The following is a 16,236-nucleotide window of genomic DNA, read 5'->3' as shown; positions in this document are numbered from 1 at the left end:
TCCTTGCGTTCACTCCTGTCCCATTACAGCCCATCCTCTACACAGCAATCAAAGATACCTCTCTACAAACACAAATATATCATTCTACCTCTGTGCTTAAAACCATCCAAGAGATTTTCTTTATGTTTAAAATAAAATCTAGACTCCTCGCCAGATGTACAATATCCTGCACATCACATCCCTTGTCTTCTCTACCTTTTTTCTGGATTGACCCTTCCTCTTTGCTGACAACTCTCTAGGCATGTCAGCTGTGAGTTGACTAGTGTTTTCCCAAATTCAGGGCACGTAGAAACTCAAGATGTGACTTTATTTGGAAATAGGGTCTCTGCGGAATTAAGGTAATTAAGGTAAGGGTGGAGATATGATCTTTAAACCCAATGAGAATGTCCTTAGAAGAGATAGAAAAAGACACAGAGAGATGCAAAGGAGAAGTCTATGCAAAGATGGAGGCAGAGACTGGAGTTGTGCCACTATAAACCAAGAAATATGTGGGGTCACCAGAAGCTGGAAGAGGCAAGAAATGTGTACTAATTTCCCTGGGCAGTCATAACAAAGTATCAATAATAGGGTGGCTTAAATAACAGAAATATATTATCTCATAATTCTGGAGGCTAAAAGTCCAAAATCCAAGATGTCGGAAGGATTGATTCCTTCTGCAGACTATAAAAAGAAGAATCTGTTCCTGCCCTCTCTCCTAGCTTCTGGTGGTTTGCTGATAATCTTTGGCTTTCCTTGGCTTGTAAATGATTCCAATCTCAGTCTTCATCCTTATGTGGACTCTCCCTGTATCTCTCTGTCCAAACCACCCCCTCCCCCTGCCTTTTATAAAGACATTAATTATATTGTCCTTGGACCAAAGCCACCTTAGTGACCTCATTTTAATTTAACTATCTCTGTAAAGACACTATTTTCAAAAAAAGATCACATTCTGAGGTACTGAGACTAGGAATTTTGATTAATCTTTTTTAGAGGTCACAATTCAATCCACATCAGAAGCCTTCCTAAATCTTGATTCTGGACTTCTGGCCTCCAGAACTATGAGACAATAAATTTCATTTATTTGATTGTTTCCCAGACATTATATTCATGCTACTATCAAAGGTCAAAATTTCTATACTTTGCAGAGCCAGGGTTTGTGTTATTTGTCAGTCAGAAAGCTAACACACCAGTTTCCTCTCTGGCTCTTTAACACAAGTTCTTTTCTACTTTAGGGGTTTTGCACAGGCCCTGACCTCTCCTGGAATGCTTTTCCTGAAGATCTTTGCAAGGTTGGCCTTAATACAGCCTTGGCTCAAACATATCCTCCTAATAAGACTTCTCCTGATGACTCTACCTAAGAATGCCTAGCCTGCCTGGTAGAGCCATAATACTATACTGTATCCTCAAAACACCAATTTGTCCTTAAAAACTGTCTAGCAACTGATTTGATTCCTTGCATATCGTCTCTTTGTGCCTCAACGACTCCAGTCTGACAGGTCTAAAAGAGCAGGCCTTGTCTGTGCCGCTTAAACTCTAATCTCAGGGCCTGAATGAGTGAAATAAAGGAGGTTTCAATGCATATTTGCTATATTAATTAATGAGAAAATAAGAAAGTCATTCAATCTAACCTCTTCCAGATATTTTGACCAAGGAATTACCAATGATCAAGGGATCGACCTATAGTTGAATAATCAGAAGTACTAAAAGTCACTGATGCATACAAAAAAAAAATCCCATTAAAACTATATAATTCTATTAGTATGTTCTTTTTTTCCCAACATTGAATCAACATACCTTCCAGCGAAACTCTCACCTACCACTCCCACCAGTAAAGCCTCCCACCAGTAAAGCCTCTAACATCAGCTTTACCCCCTTGGTTTAAATGTAATGAGACTAATCATTTCCCCATGTGATAGCAAATATTTAAAGATGACTGTGATCCCAATCAACCGCTTTTTTTGGCAAAGCATCATCATTCTTTCAACTGTTTCTCATGTCATGTTTCAAAATCCATCGTAGCCCTCCTCCTGTGTTCTAAGTGATCTCCTTACATGGATTCCAGTTTGTTTATTTCTGCCTTAAAATTTAGCACTTTTGTATACGGTCTAAGAACACACTCCAGAGCACAAGGATCATCCCTTTTAAGTCATATATCAGCCAACTTTTTTAAAAGAGAAATACACTTCATATTTTAGGGTTTGTGTGTCACACCCTGTCTGTCACAGGGACTTAACTCTTTCTGCCTCTGTAGCAGGAACACAGCTGTGTGAATAAATGAGCACAGGCAGGTTCCAGTGCAACTTTATTTGTGGACAAGAAAATCAGATTGAGTAAAATGTTCACCTATCATGAAACACTATTCTACTCTTGATGTTTTACTCAACTATTTCAAATGTCACAGAGTCAGACACGACTGAACGACTAAGCACAGCACATTTCAAAATGTAAAAAAAATAAAAATAATTACAACAGTTTGAGGGTTAGACAAAAACAGGTGGCAGACTGAATCAGCCCCCTGACTGCATGGTGTCCACCTCTATTTCAGATCATCTGTTCTGTAAGGAAGCCTAGGAAAACAACAGCATGTGGAAGTAGGCTGCCATACTGTGGAAATGCATTGAATTCAATGTTCACAAAATCACTGCAGTCTTTATTCACATGGTCTCGCCTTTCAATTCCACTTTCTCTTGTGCCGTTATGATGCCATCAATCCTCTCCTACAAATGAATAATGTTTTTGAATTCTATTTTTAAGATACTTTTTTTTTCTTTAGAATGAAAATTAAATGGGACTGTTAAATGACTGGTTGGTAGGAGGTATGGGATATCAGCAATGGCAAAAAATGATTTATACTTTATTCTATACAGTGTTCATCTAAACAATGATTATTCTCAATAGGGTGATTTGTTTATTCTCATTTAAAAGGTCAAAACAAAATGGCCTCTATTGCTCCCCTTGGGAAATGATGCCACAGCTGAAGGAAACATCTTTGCAAATGCAGTCTTAATTTTATTCTTTGTTTCCAACACGTAAGACTGACAGCTTTCTCTCATCACAAAAACATGTTTTCTCCCATCAAATTAAGGTTCACACCCTTAGCACAAATATCAACCAAGAAGCCTGCACATTCCCAGTGGTGAGAAGGAAATGGAGCTACAAAAATAAGACAGCCCTTTCCCTTCAATTACGACTTTAAAACAACAACAAAGGCTAGTGGTGTCTTTTTGGACATTTCTGCAAATATACACTTGTAATTATTTTGAGAACATCTAAAAAGATCATGGCATCCATTCCCATCACTTCATGGCAAATACATGGGGAAACAGTGGAAACAGTGGCTGACTTTATATTTCTGAGCTCCAAAATCACTGCAGATGGTGATTGTAGCCATGAAATGGAAAGATGCTTACTCCTTGGAAGGAAAGTTATGACCAACCTAGACACTTTATTAAAGGCAGACATTCCTTTGCTAACAAAGGTCCATCTAGTCAAGGCTATGGCTTTTCCAGTAGTCATGTATGGATGTGAGAACTGGACTATAAAGAAAGCTGAGGGCCGAAGAATTGATGCTTTTGCACTGTGGTGTTGGAGAAGACTCTTGAGAGTCCCTTGGACTGCAAGGAGATCCAACCAGTCCATCCTAAAAGAGATCATTCCTGGGTGTTCATTGGAAGGAGTGAGGTTGAAGCTGAAACTCCAATACTTTGGCCACCTGATGCGAAGAGCTGACTCACTGGAATAGACCCTGATGCTGGGAAAGATTGAGGGCAGGAGGAGAAGGGGACGACAGAGGATGAGATGGTTGGATGGCATCACCGACTCAATGGGCATGGGTTTGGATGGACTCCAAGAGTTGGTGATGGACAGGGAGGCCTGGCGTGCCGCGGTTCACGGGGTCACAAAGAGTCGGACCCAACTAAGCGACTGAACTGACTGAAAATAGTGCCAAGAACAAAAAAAAGAAAAAGAAAAAAAAAAAAAAAACACAAAGAAAAACAGAACAAAGATTTATATATGAGTGTTTAGAGTTGAAGAAAAGATCTTAAAGTAGTCTACCGTGTAAGAATATTGACAATTTTCAAAATCAACATATGAAATCGTCATTGGTAAAATGAAAAAGAATAAAAGTTTTGAAGCATCCTCTACATCCTCTTTAAAAACTGAGCTACTCTGGTAACTGTGAATGGAAACATGACATGTAGGATTAATTCCCAGGAATTTCATACTAACAGCAGTCTTGATTTTCTCACCTACTTTCTACTAAAGGTCTGTATCCTCTAAGGCTAATGATAATATGTCAGTAACGAAGGACTTCACTTTCACTTTTCACTTTCATGCATTGGAGAAGGAAACAGCAACCCACTCCAGTGTTCTTGCCTGGAGAATCCCAGGGACGATGGACCCTGGTGGGCTGCTGTCTACGGGGTCGCACGGAGTCAAACACGACTGAAGCGATGCAGCAGCAAGGAACAGATGCCCTTCATCAAATAATTTATGAAAACAAGGAACAGATACTCAATTCAGCACTGGATCTATGCCAAGCACCGTACTAGTTGTTTTTCACGTGTTATCTTAGTTAATATTCTCATACAAATTCCATGACATCTTCCCCAACCTTTTGAGTCTGCTGTTCATATTCAACTCAAAAGCTGTTTAGTTTAGATACACATAAGCCAATTCTCTTTTTTATTTTTGTTCCTTCTTTCTTTTTCCAATTCTTTTTAATTTGGTATATATGGATAAAAATTCCTCCTTTTTTGTACTCACAGCTGTCCTCTGGATTAACTTTTGTCAAATAAAGATAATAATGAAAACACTGAGAACAATTAGCCAAAAAAAGTTTGAGAGAGTAGAACTGAGACTTCTTCAGTATAACATTCAACCCACAGGAGCACTAGGGCACACCACACTGGGAAAGACCCCGAGTTGTGTGTGTTTGAAGGCATTCTGGCTTCAGTCAGTAGGATTTGCAAAGGGAATGATAACTTTGGTGGTCACTAATAACAAAGTACAGACAAATCTTGAAATCGTTCGAAAAAGTGCTAAGGCCTACCAACAACTACAAACTGTTTTGTGGTTTTGTTTGGGAGTATGTGTGTATGGGTGTGTATGTGTTGTGAGAGTCGGGGAGGAAGGAAAAGTTTCTTGTTCTCAAAACGATACTGAATCCTAAAGCAAATGAAGAGATTAAAATCTGCTGACCCAAACACGAGTTAATTTTAAAATTTACTTCAAGGCTACCAAAGATTTATTTTGAGTAAATAATCAAAATATTTATTGTTTGGGGGGGGGTAACTGTTCTGTGTTGTAATATAATCTTCCAATTCTCAGCACTAAGTAACCATTCCTTAAAAATTGTTTAGATTTCTTGATTTTACTATCAAAAACTATTAAAAAAAATCATCCTCCCTCAAAAACCTAGATCAACTATATAGTTGAATATGGATATCTTTAACATTAATGTATTCATCTCCATGTGCATGCAAGCTAAGTTGCTTCAGTTGTGTCTGACTCTTTGAGACTCTATGCACTATAGCCCATCAGGCTCCGCTGTCCCTAGGACTCTCCAGACAAGAATAATGCAGTGGGTAGCCATTCCCTCCTTAAGGGATCTTCCCCAGCCAGAGATCAAACCAGTGTCTCTTTATATCTCCTTCATTGGCAGGTGGGTGCTTTACTACTAGAGTCACCTGGAAAGCACATTCATCTCTATAGATCAACTTATTTTCCCCATTCTTAGCCCTTTATTTAATTGTATGCACATTACTATATAATTTACAGGGTGAAAGTATATACAAACAGCTTTCTGACATAGTTTTTCTGGCTAAGGTTATTTTTTAAATTGACTTAAATTTTTGAGAAATTATATAGATTATTAATGGAGGAACCTATGGAACAAAGAGCTGATTTTGAAACCATTTTTTTGGTCTGCAGTTAATACTGTCAGAAATACTACTGCCAAGCAGTCCTTTTGACATCTAATATCATAGCTATGCATTTAAATTTTAAGGTTTATATTAAATAGAAATAAATTTCTAGCTATTTCTATATCATTAAAATATAAAAAACAATCTTTATTTTTCTCAATATGAGTGAAGATAGTTATAAAAATACTAGTAAAATCAAGAAGGTGACCTCCTCAATTATTTCAACTTTTTATCATTCCATTTCCCTTAGGAGTTCCCATCTTAGTAAATGTTTTAAACCGCTATTGTGATATTATGAATTATCAAATTGATGATGACGGGACATAATTATCCTTTCTCACAAAAAGAACAGACCTATTCTAGGCCACTTTTACAAACACTATAAATAAATCCATGATCTATACAAGAATCTTCCTTTGTAGTAAGAAATAGCTTCAGCTTCATTGCCAACAAAATCCTAGGAGAATGCCAATTACGCCAATTTTGCAAAAACAGATGTATGGTGATTTTGTGATATGGACTATTTTACACAAGGGACACAGGCCAAGCCATTCATCTCAATTTACTTAGGACCCAAGGCTTAATTTGAACTCTGACCTCAGAGTGGAAAGGTCATCTGTAGATCCAATAGTGAGCAAGGCACTATTTCTAAAGAGAAACATATATATTTACCTTCACGTTCCATTAATTTTTCAATTAATTATGCAATGACATTATTTTATTATTATAATTGTTTCTTAAAATTAATCAATTCTAAGAAATGTTTAAAATTTGGGTCATTACTAAGGTAATAAAGTGTTTAATCAATAGTATGGATGATGGCCATTGATTTAAACTCCCCATTTAATGTGCTCTCAATCTTGATCACCAATAGTCAAATGACACCTGACTAAAGATTGCTGAGAATCTTGTTACTCGCTGACTTTAATGGAATTTCAAAAATAGGTCATAGGAACAACAGGTAATTGGGTTTAAATGAAAATACAAAGGGAAACAATGAGCAGTTTTTCACAATTAATCTTAAAGAAAGTTTTGTTGGTCATTCATGTCTTCTAGTTATAAAAAGGAAGTGTCATTCCATAAAAAGAAGCTGCAACTTTTGTTGATCAATCTTTATGTACTAAGAATCCAACTAAATCCAACTATTTCTATGTATCCAATTTAAATCATCTTCTCTTCAACATGAGATTTATTGCCATACTCCTTCCCAGAGAGTTCCTGTAGAATTAATGAGATAATATCCAAGTGCTTGAAGCTCCTTAGGGAAAGACTAGGATAATATTCTGAAACATTGCTGTTATTATTTTATATGCAGTTCTTGCAAATGTTCTTTTTTTCCCTAATTTAATGTAGTGTACTTGACTAAGCTGGACTCACCTTCAGCATTTAAATCACTGAATAAAAATACTTTGTGAGTACCCCTGACTCCCAAATCTGGGACATACATAATTCTGCTCACTTTACAGAAAAGTATTTCTTGCCTGAAACATTAATGCTATCAAGACTTCCATATCCTCCTGGTGGTCATCAAACTTAGGGAAAAATGGGAAATGAGAACATCAAACAATCATTACTAAAAGTATTTTATCATACAAGATAATTTACCCTTACTTTTTCCTCAGGAAACAAAACCAAAATGTTTGAGTGAAAAAGCACAAATCATTACTATATAAATTGTGGTATTACTGATTCACGTATTTAAAATAACACAAAATTTTAAACTGTACACACTTCTGCACATTTTACTCAGGAATAAAATATGCTTTTATTATATTTTGAAATATCATTAGTATTCAACTAACTTTATTAAAGTATGTATAACATAAAATTACAATTTATATGAAAGGTTTTTACTAAAAATTTTTCATATTCTTAAATGTTGTCTTATAAACTCTCATAAACTAGTCTTTATAATCTTCTTTCTTTGAAAGGGATAAGCTGACACAATTTAACATATTCTCCTTTAAAGGTAATTTTTTTTTTCCTTTGGCCATGCTACAGGGCATATGGGAGTTCAGTTTCCTTAACAGATTGAACCCCGGACCCTCAGTAGTCAAAGCACAGAGTCCTAACCACTGGACTGCCAGGGAATTCCATTAAGGTAACTTCAGAGTAAAATCAACTTCTTACAGCAAAAACCATGAAAATTAATGAAAAAATGAAACATAATACATTAAAATTGCATGACATAGAAAAATTAATAATAGTAATATAAACACATTAATTTTTTTAGCAGGCTTTCAAATTAATGTAAAGAAAACAGGTTTTCCTTTCCATCCAGGTCAGTAAACTAACAATTACAATATAAAGTGTATATTATGAATATCCTTAAATGAGAAATTAGATTTAATCACACAAATATAGATAGAGGATAGCTCAATCAAATTCAGAATACATAAATAAGAGTATATTCAGTAAGTGATGAATAGATCATTTTTAATTTACACACACAATTGATGAATTCTGAAAAACCCAAGGAAAAGAGTAGCTTTTGCTATTTCTACAAGTAAGAACAAAGAAGACTTGAATGAAGTGGGCCATTTTAACTCAGCAAATATTTATTGAACACTTTTTAAATGTACGGTTCTCTCCTACTCACAAGAAGCATAGCAAGTCACAAAGAAACAGCTCCTGACATGAAGTTGCCTAACAAAAGTGTGATTCATAAAACTTACACATAAATTATTGCAATTCAGGTAAAATAAGATGTAATCCATGGAGATGAAGAATTATGGGAGTTGATGGGACAGTGAATCCTGTCAATCATTATTTGCTTACCTTATTGCAGAATATGTTTGAAACTCATTTATATATTTATTTAGTTATTTTGGCCAAAATCCTAGATACATCTCTAACTTAGCCCTTTATCTACTTTCCTCCAGTCTTACAAACTGACTTCCAGTTCCTTGGCAACATCTCCCTGTATTATTCCTTACCTAGTTCTCACTGTCTACCCTGAATGGTCCAGAATCATAAGAGAGCTTTTAGAAGACAGACACCCAGGCTTCTGTCCTAGCCTTTTTAATGTAACTGGTCTGGGTTGAGGACTGGGCAATGCTTCTAGCTAACTCTTATTAAAGGCTTTCCAGGTTAGAGAAGGAAATGGCAACCCACTCCAGTACTCTTGCCTGGAGAATCCCATGGATGGAGGAGCCTGGTAGGCTACAGTCCGAGGGGCTGCAAAGAGTCAGACACAACTGAGCGACTTCACTTCACTTTCAGGTGGCACTAGTAGTAAAGAACCCATGTGCTAATGCGGGAGACATACGAGACATAGATTTCATCCCTGGGTCAGGAGGATGTCCTGGAGGAGGGGATGGCAACCCACTCCAATATTTTTGCCTGGAGAATCCGAAGGACAGAGGAGCCTGGCAGGATACAGACCATAGTCCATAGGGTCACAAAGAGTCAGACACAACTGAAGCTACTTAGTACACACTCTGGACTCAGCCCAAGGTATTCCCTTCAGAATTCTTTCCTCGTCACCCCTCTCTCCACCAAGAATGGTTTCAGTCCAGTATGTTTTCATAGCCTCCTGAGGCCATCTCAGCTAACAGCAAACCACAGCTAACAACTAACTACATTCTATAGTATTCAGATTTACCACTGGATCTCTTCTAATAGCCTGGAAATTTCCCTAGGAGAAAAACAAACCTCCAATGTCTTCTCGTTGTCCTGGGATAAAGTTTAGAATCCTCACCTATATAATCTGCACCATCCAGCCTAGCCTTCTTCTACCTTTCCTTGGCTCACAAATTCCCCCTCTACCATTCTTCTAGATTTTCAATGATGACAAGTTTCCCCGCTTCCACCCCAACTCTCTTCAGGACCTTCTCTCAGTCTTAAACGCTCTTCCCAAATACTACTTCTCACATGACTGTCTCCAATTCAAAGGCCTCAGAATAAATATTACCTGTAGATTTTTTAGTCTATGCAAGACATTCTACACTTTTTTCTTTATAATACTTAAAGTCAATTATAAGGACAAACATATGCAATGTGATTATTATCTATCTTTCCCACCAAACTGAAAGCTCAGAACACTATTAAAAGTACCCAGCATAATGCAGATGCATAGTAAATATTTTTTGAAAGAACTAATGTGCATCTGTGCTACCATCTAATAATAATAGTCATAGTAATTAATAATAGTTGTAAACTTGGAAATAGCTAAGATGAAATTTTTTTTAACTAACAACTCATCCTTTGGTACCAAAGGACGTTCCTATAGTTCAGATAGTAAAGAATCTGCCTGCAAAGCGGACCAGGGTTTGATGCCTGGGTCAGGAAGATCCCCTGCAGAAGGAAATGGCAATCCACTCCAGTATTCTTGTCTGGAGAATCCATGGACAGAAGAGGCTGGCAGGCTGCAGTCCATGAAGTTGCAAAGACTCGGACACAAGTAATCAACTAACACACACACACACAAACCTTGGTGCCATATTCCACAGATCTGTTTTCTCTAAGAGGAGTCACAAAGCCATTCTTAGGGATGCTATGAAACAGAGAACCAGGTAGCATACAATCATCTTTGTCTTTTAAATTACAATAACAAGGTTATAGTGGATATTACTTACATTTGGTTGGAACTTTCAAGTAACTCAATATTAAAGTATTGAAGTTTTAATTTTCATGAATTTTGCCTTGAGGCAACTGAATAAAGCTAGTTTGCTATTAAGCTAAAAGCATCTATGCCCAAAGGTTTTTATTCACTTATTGTATTCACGTGGTATTTGAAAGCTTAATAAAAGACATTAAAGACATTTTTTACTCCCAATATTGTAATGGAATTTTCTTAATACTGTAGCAAATTAGCAAGACATATAAGTATTCCTTTTTCTGATAGTTAAAAACAACACAGACACACACACACACATATATACACAATGAAAAAACTCAACTGTAATCCCAATCCGAGTTCATATTAAACAGAAAAACTATAATAAGAAAGTATGGTATGCATGCTAGTAACTAACTCACATGACTATTAATAAAAAAGGATAAAAGTGCTACAGCCTTTCAACCTGGTTGTATAAACTTTTAACTACACTCTAAGTATGTATGTATATGTACATGTGCACGCATTTTTGTGTATATGTGTGCACATATATGCACATTTACACATACATATATGACATACATACATGTACATGTATATTCTTTGATCTACAAAACACATTGAATGGGTTATGGATTATGATTATGGCTATGGCTTCAATTCAACCATTTTATATTTCATGTTAGAAATATTAAGCAATAAATTTGAAAAAAAATATTTTTATGTTATTGAATCTACAGTCGTTAATGCAATTGCCAGAAAATTGTATGTCTTTTACCTAAGCCTTGAGTTACCCATATATTTACAGCTGTGAAAATTACACTAAGTACTACATAGTTTTTTCCTAAATGCTCAGTTCCCAGTATTTCCCAGTCTTTAATGTTTCAAATTGCCTATATAATTTCAAGAAATGAGAGGTTGCTAGTTTCTCACATTCGAAAATAAAATGTTACACAGTTCTCAAGTCTTCTGATAAATAAAAGCACATCTTGAATTAAGATACTAATAATAAAGTAGAAAATTTTTCACTTACAAATTTACATCTTTATTTTTATTGCCTAAGCCAAGTGATTCTCAAATCAAACAAAATTAGGTCTTTATAAGCCCTATCAAATTATTAAACACCACCTCCTTTGAAAAAAGGAAGGGGGAGAATGGGTTTTACACAAATGAATAGAGAAAGAATGACTTCATCAAAGAGAGTCTTAGCTACATTACAGGAATGATCTGGGAAACAGTAATAGATCTTTGTGGTCATTATCTTTATTATTCTGAGGACTTTTATCTTGCTAGAACTTGTTTAAACCTAGTGTAGCTTCACAAAGTTGTGACTCAAATATTTCTGGCCTTCCTGTGATCTAATGTTTTCTCATGGAAGGAAACTTTCCTCTTATTGTGAGGTAAATACCTACCAAATATGTCCTAAATCCTCTCGCAAAAGATATTATTAGCACTGTGCACTCATTTATAAGTAAAGAACAGTTCAACGACTCTATTTGCCTTTTTAATTTAATGCATTCATGCTACTTAAAATGGTTGTGTTATAACAATCACCATTTTGCCAAACCAAATTCACCTCATAAACATTCTTTTGGTTAACTTGACCCTGCTTTTAAAACTTGAAATTAGAGGGGGAAAGGCAAAACATGATCTGGCAGTTATATAAATTTAGAGAAATAAATTGATTGGGATTGGGTGTAATAAAGTTATCCCACTGGTTTTGATTAGTTCCTCGGGGTATAAAAATGTAGTTTGGTTAAATTTATATTACACACGTTACAGTCCAATCCAATTTATATTAGTTTTATGTAAAAATGCTGTACTTAAATGAGTTCTCCAAATATACATGTATATTTCTCAAATTCTCTATAACCCTTACATGGATAGAAACTGAAGGTACTGAGAAATATCATGATGGGATGTCAGGAGATGACAACAAAGAGGAGATAAAGGAGAATGAGCAGAGCATATTTTCTTTTGCAGCATCTGTACTTCTATTCCAGATTCATTATGAGAACTTCTATAGTTCTAGTCATTTATATATGCCCCAAATGAGTCTACTGAATTTTCTTTACAGCATCTATATTTCTATTCTAGATTCATTAGGAGACTTTCTGTAGTTCCAGTCATTTATATATGCCTTGTCAGCAAACTAGTCCCTCCTGAGTTCACAGGCTATTATAAGAACAAAAGTCCCTTCATCAATACAATATGCAATTTACTGGCCTAATAACAAAGCCAGGAGAATGAATTTTATGCAGAGACCTCTAATACCAGGAGCATCCTTTTCTATATTATATGCTCTGTGTTAAAGCATGATGAATACAATATGCAAAAGTGTTTGATGTTAATGGAAACAGGCTGTGGAATTGGACTAAAGAGAAAAAAATCTTTAAAATAAGAAATCATACTATAAAAGTAGCATACAATCATCCAAGGGTGAGATCCAAGAAAATACTTTTTTATATCTGTTATTCCTAAATACAAATGAATGCCATTCTATTCTGTACTATGGAGTTATGACTCCAAGTTTAACATGTAGACATTCAATTAGTGGAACTCATATTTCATTATTGGCATATTACATTTTAAGCAATAATAGATATATAGATATAAAGATATATATAGATATAGATATAGATATAGATATAAAGCACATATATACTGATGAAGTTGTATAAAGTTAGCCTCTTCCCAATCACTGGCTGCAGATGTTATGGCACAAGGCCCATTTGCTTTCAAATGTTAGCTATGATATGGTCCCACAGCATGCCAGTAATATAAAATTGACAAAATAAAGTTAATTATTAAACTCTAGGAATTGCCCTTCATCACCTCACTGTCCATCTTATTTTTCACTTTCAAATTACTAAGACACAGGATCCATTCTATTTCTATCATTCTCTTACATCAGGAACAAGTACAGAGAATTCTATGGACAGAGGGAAAGGAGCCAGCATATAATTGTATGCCAAGCAGAGAATCTCCCTTATAAAATCTCCTAGCCTTTATCACCCAGCCGAGTAGTTTACTATCAAACTGGTACAGGGACTATATTTAGTGTGAAGAGCCTCTGTTCAGGCTTGCTCCACTCCATGCTACACTTTCTTTTTACTAGATGAAAGCTACATCCTTGATATCAAGAGGAAGTTTAATTCTTGAAAATATTTGCAGTCGGGTGGCATAAACTCTATCGGTTTTTGCATAAAAAACTGTCCATAAAGGACAAATTTAATTCGTCTAACATTGAGCCCTACTTCACACAATTCAGCAAATGTAAAATGGACTAAGACGTAAATATGTGTGTGTGCGCACTCAGCCATGTCCAACTCTGCAACCCTATGGACTTGTAGACCACCAGTCTACAAGTCCATGGGGTTTCCCAAGCAAGAATACTGGTGTGGGTTCCCATTTGCTACTCCAGGGGATCTTCCCAACCCAGGGATTGAGTCCACATTTCTTGCATCTCCTGCATTGGCAGATGGGTTCTTCACCACTAGCGCCATCTGAGAAGCCCCTCTCGTGTATACTTATGGCTGATTCATCCTGCTGTATAGCAGAAACCAACACAACATTGTGAAGCAATTATCCTCCAATTAAAAATAAATTAAAAAAAGAATGAAGTTTCCCATTGCTTCTGAGCTGAACTACTGGCATGAGCAACAGCAGACAGCAGCACTCTTGTTGGGGAAGGACTTGGGAGAATCAGTAAGGAAGCTTTCTCTGAAGGCTCCGGGCAGCCTGGCAGGTTCTCAGCACACTGGACCAAACCTCAACTGCAGCAGGAGTTGAGGGCAGTGACAGGATTTAAGACGGTGTGGGATCTAAAGAGCTCAATTCACGGCCCATAGTAGGCACACTTCAAACACTGGCGGAAAGAATGGATGAAGAGTGATGAAGTTGGAGAAATAACATGGGCAGGGAGTTCATCTTCTAGCTCCATCTGCCTCTTGCCCCAAAACATCACCCTTTTCTTCTCCTCCTCTAATGAAAAAAGGAATAGTTCATATTCTGCACCAAGTCACACACTCAGGGAAACACTGGCCAACCCCTTGTTTTGCTATGATAATGTGGGAGATTTCTCATTTCTAAGTCATAGAAAAAAGTCAAAAGAATATGGTATTTAGTGAAATGGAAAAAATATTAAAAGATGTAATATGTGTCCATCAATAAAATTTTATTGGAACAAAACTCTGCCATTCATTTACATCCTTTCTCCCTACAAAGGCAGAGGGAGATTTATGGCCAGCAAACCAAGAAATAGTTATCACCTAGCTCTTGAAGTTCTCAAGTACCCCATTCACACTATTATGCTCCTTTTCCTAACATAGGTACCAGGAGACTATAAGAACAAGATGGTGTTGATCAGCATTAGCATTCAGCTCTGCATTCTTTCTGTTCTCTTGGGCTTATCATTAATGATATAGAATAATAACCAAAGCTGAGGTATTAGCTTGTATGTGATAGCTATCAAACAACTAAAAATATCTGAAACTAAGAAAGATGATTTTTTTAAGAAAAATTATTTTCAAATCCAATAACAGAATGTTGTTCTGCCCCCTAATAATTTATTCAAAACAATGGGACCAGAAAAAAAAAAACACAAAAAAAAGAATGACAACTCATGCGGCCAATCTTACATAATATTTTTCAATCCTGTTATCATTTTGCAGCTCTTTATAGAAGAGAAGGGCTTCCCAGGTGGCACTAGTGGTAAAGAACCTGCCTGCCAATGTGGGAGACACAGGAGACATCGACTCCTGGGTTGGGAAGATCCCCTGGAGAAGGGCATAGCAACCCACTCCAGTATTCTTGCCTGGAGAATCCCACTGACAGAGGAGCCTGGTGGGCTACAGCCCATGGGGTTGTGCAGAGTCGGACATGACTGAAGAGACTTAGCATGCATACACACACATAAGAGAGACTATCAAATGTTCACATTTCTCTTAAACGGTAAAACCCCACAGGGTGCATGTCTAATAAGACATCACTAATTTTGAAAGCAGTTAAAGAGAATTATGTTCTGGATGCTGTTCAGTCAATGAGTCTGATTACAATTCTTGTCTATTTACATAGTGGACTCATTGATTATTACCTTTTCTTTAGAAAACTGCAACTTAGCTTTAACCATCTCCTATCATTTAAATCAACACAATTTTAAAATATGAGTATTTCCCCCCTGAGCATAACTCATAGCTTTCAAGTTTTTCTGATTTAGCTCTGAAAAGTGACTGGTGAAATATTTCAAACTTTGTTACACACTGCCAATCCTTTCCCTCAATATTTGAAAATGCCTAATAGGATCCATCACAATGTAGCTGCTCCTCTGTATAGGTCAGGATATACCGAGACAACAAGTACATCCTTCTCTGCTTTTCAGTGGATAGACACCTTCCAAAAGAATCTGTCTGTACTCACTCCTACTTCTATTCTGCCAAAATCTCTCTCCCATTCTCACATTCTGGCAATGAAGTACAAAATGAAAGAAGTATTTCAACTGAACTTAAGCTACTGTCATTGAAAAAGAATCTTCACTGTCAGTGATGCAATGCTCCCTAAATGGGCACTATAATCTCCTGACCTTTAAAACTGGGACATTACACTCCTAACGTGAATCGCATTTTCTCCTTGCCGCTACTCCATCTTTATCCCCTGGGCCCTTTCGCTTTTATTACTTTGCTGGCTTCCCTCTCTAGCTAGATACCTAGATTTCTGATTATTTCCCTGAGGAATTACTTTACATGTATATACCAAACAAGGCAGTTCATAATA

At 36.4% G+C, this 16,236-nt stretch overlaps 1 protein-coding gene across 17 annotated transcripts in view; it reads right to left on the bottom strand.

The window, feature by feature from the left end:
• Window positions 1–16,236, bottom strand: part of ROBO2 (roundabout guidance receptor 2) — a 1,473,778-nt gene that overhangs the window by 627,481 nt on the left and 830,061 nt on the right. The window lies entirely within an intron of this gene.

This window comes from Bos indicus, chromosome 1, assembly GCF_029378745.1.
Source record: "Bos indicus isolate NIAB-ARS_2022 breed Sahiwal x Tharparkar chromosome 1, NIAB-ARS_B.indTharparkar_mat_pri_1.0, whole genome shotgun sequence".
NCBI classification, from domain to species: Eukaryota; Metazoa; Chordata; class Mammalia; order Artiodactyla; family Bovidae; genus Bos; species Bos indicus.
This window is presented reverse-complemented; position numbering and strand designations above follow the sequence as displayed.